General features: G+C 41.2%; 1 pseudogene; it reads right to left on the reverse strand.

Moving 5' to 3' along the window:
• Window positions 1–377: 377 nt before the first annotated feature.
• Window positions 378–2,826, reverse strand: LOC137345874 (probable G-protein coupled receptor 139; annotated as a pseudogene).
• Window positions 2,827–3,214: the final 388 nt, after the last annotated feature.

Genomic DNA, 3,214 nt, shown 5'->3' on the forward strand with positions numbered 1-3,214 from the left:
TTCATCATCTGCCCTAATATCTCCTTAAAGCTTGGAGCCATTTGCTTTAATAATGCTCCTGCGAATTGCATTGTAAAGTTGTAATAAGTTAAAGTGGCTAAATAAATGTAGGCTATTGCTGTGCTGTCTTAGACTATCGGCAAAAATTAATAATACTCCAAACATCTTCGATCTCAATCAGTATGACACCAATGGCTCGAGTGGTGGCACGGGCTGAATGACCTGGCTCTGACTGCTATATTCTATGTGAGACTATGCAATTTTATGTTGTATCCGGACCAGATGGCAGCCTCCATTGGTATGTTTATATCAATTGAACAACTTCAGTTTGCATCGGATGTGTGCATTTGCATTCTAGTTCTATGAAGTTATTAAACTTACTTGATTAGTTTAGTGAAGTAAGCTAGTGGACACTCCATCAGATTTTTCAATTCCTCTCTGAATTTGCTCTGGGAAACTGCATAAATTAATTTGTTTGCACAAGAACTTAAACACCTAAGCATATACCCGGATTGTTTTGCAATGGTGAACGATTCGTTGTAATTAACTTCTAAAAGTTGAACATCTGTAAACTGAACACATATGAAACATATGAAAAATAGCATCCATGACAATATAAAACTGCCAGATTTTAAGAGCAATAAAATGATGGACTTCCTTCGGTTCTCCATCTCTGGGTCAGTGTGATTCTCAACATTCTTGTTTCCTCTGAGTCTGCTTCTCACTCTGTTGGACACCACAATATACCTGATGGTCAGGGCATTGAGCAGCACGACCAACACAAATGGTGCAAACGGAGTTAAAATTGTTTCCAACCAGAAGTATGTGATCCATATGGGTAAGGTGTAGAAGCTTGATTTTACATAGCAGGACCATGGTACATTATTAATTATTTCAAAGAACAAAGAAAAGAACAAAGAAAATTACAGCACAGGAACGGGCTCTTTGGCCCTTCAAGCCTGCGCCGATCCAGATCCTCTATCTAAACATGTCGCCTATTTTCTTAGGGTCTGTATCTCTTTGCTTCCTGCCCATTCATGTATCTGTCTAGATACATCTTAAAAGACGCTATCGTGCCCGTGTCAACCACCTCCGCTGGCAACGCGTTCCAGGCACCCACCACCCTCTGCGTAAAGAACTTTCCACGCATATCCCCCCTAAACTTTTCCCCTCTCACTTTGAACTCATGACCCCTAGTAATTGAATCCCCCACTCTGGGAAAAAGCTTCTTGCTATCCACCCTGTCTATACCTCTCATGATTTTGTACACCTCAATCAGGTCCCCCCTCAACCTCCGTCTTTCTAATGAAAATAATTCTAATCTGCTCAACCTCTCTTCATAGCTAGTGCCCTCCATACCAGGCAACATCCTGGTGAACCTCCTCTGCACCCTCTCCAAAGCATCTGCATCCATTTCCCTCGGTTCATATATAAAGTAGACTGGAACATTTTCTAAAATACATAAGAAACACACCACTGCTATAACCGTGGCTGCAGTTTTCTCGGTGCAATATTTTGTTCGCAACGTTTGGTAACAAATAACGACAAATCTATCAAAGGTGAATGCTAAAGTTAGCCAGACAGAGAGCAATCAATCGAAACAAAAAGTAGGGTGAGATTTAGACTCCAAAGAGGAGTATAATTCAGGAATGAATATGGGAAATAAGCATCTTTAATCTCAAACAAAATTACTTCAAATATCAGGACCATGAGATCAGCCACTACCATCGCCACCAAGTAAAGAGTGATGCATTTAGAGAGACCACAGTTTCCACGAGAGAGAATGACAGTTGTCAGAAAATTAGCTGCAAACAGACAAAATTAAATTACGAACTCTCCTTCCTCTGAAAGATGATCAGTCGCCAGTTCTTGCATAATATTTCATCTTTTTTTTAAACTGTCTCTCTCTCTCTCCCTCTTTCTGTTAGTCTAGCACATAAGTTTAATAATCCTGGAAAGATGCATGTCTTTATGGATAGACTTCGGTAACATATTCTGAGTTACTTCAAAAGAACAACATTTGCTACAGTGAAACACGTGATTGCATTTTTAGATTTCGACCAGACCAAAAATTGTTTTTTTCTGCCTGATAGTTGCAAGGAGAATTTCATTCCCATTCACTTCCAATTTCCCATTTGAGTACAGGAGCAGTGAAGTCTTGCTTCAGTTGTATAGACCCTTGGTTAGACCGCACTTGGAGTACTGTGTGCAGTTTTGGTACCCTTACTTAGGAAGGATATTATTGCCCTAGAGGGAGTGTAGTGAATGTTCACCAGACTTGTTCCTGGGATGGCAGGACTGTCCTATGAAGAGAGATTGGGGAAACCGGGACTGTATTCTCCAGAATTTCGAAGAATGAGAGGAGATCTCATTGAAACCTACAAAATACTTAAAGGGACAGACAGGGTAGATGAAGCTAAGATGTTTCCCATGATTGGAGAGTCTACAACCAGGGGAAATAATTTCAAAATAAGGGGGAAGCCACTTAGGACAGAGATGAGGAGAAATTTCTTTACTCAGATGGTTGTAAATCTTTGGAATTCTCTACCCCAGAGGGCTGTGGAAGCTCAGTCATGGAGTATGTTTAAAGCAGACATTGACAGATTTCTAAATACAAATGACATAAGGGGATATGAGGATAGTGTGGGAAAAAGGCATTGAAGTGGATGATCAGCCATGATCATATTGAATGACGGGGCAAGCTCAATGGGCTGAATGGTCGACTCCTGCTCCGATGCTCCTATGTTTCTCTGTTCAACGGGAAGGAATGTCCAGTCAGGTGAAGACGGGCAGCCGATTGGCTTATTCCTGCCCATCCATACCCATCTTGGCATCGATTTTCACTCACCTTTCTAATTTAGATGGCACAAATGCGAGTTCGCCAATCTGTCTTCCAACTCCAGCAGTCATACAGTAAGCCCTGATTTCCAAGTTATTCACTCTCTTTTCCATTTGTAGTTCTTCCTCTGCCATTCTCCAACCATCTAACCAATCTAATATCTCTGGCACTATGAAGATTCAGCTTTCCATGCTGACAAAATGGTTGACTGCCAAATTATGAGTCCAGCTAATCATAGGAACATAGGAACTTAGGAACAGGAGTAGGCAATTCATCCCATGGAGCCTGCTCCGCCATTCAATTAGACCATGACTAGTCATCTACCTCAACGTCACTTTCCCGTACTGTCTCCATATGCCTTGATGTCATTAGTAT

The sequence above is a fragment of the Heterodontus francisci genome, chromosome 29, assembly GCF_036365525.1.
Source record: "Heterodontus francisci isolate sHetFra1 chromosome 29, sHetFra1.hap1, whole genome shotgun sequence".
NCBI classification, from domain to species: Eukaryota; Metazoa; Chordata; class Chondrichthyes; order Heterodontiformes; family Heterodontidae; genus Heterodontus; species Heterodontus francisci.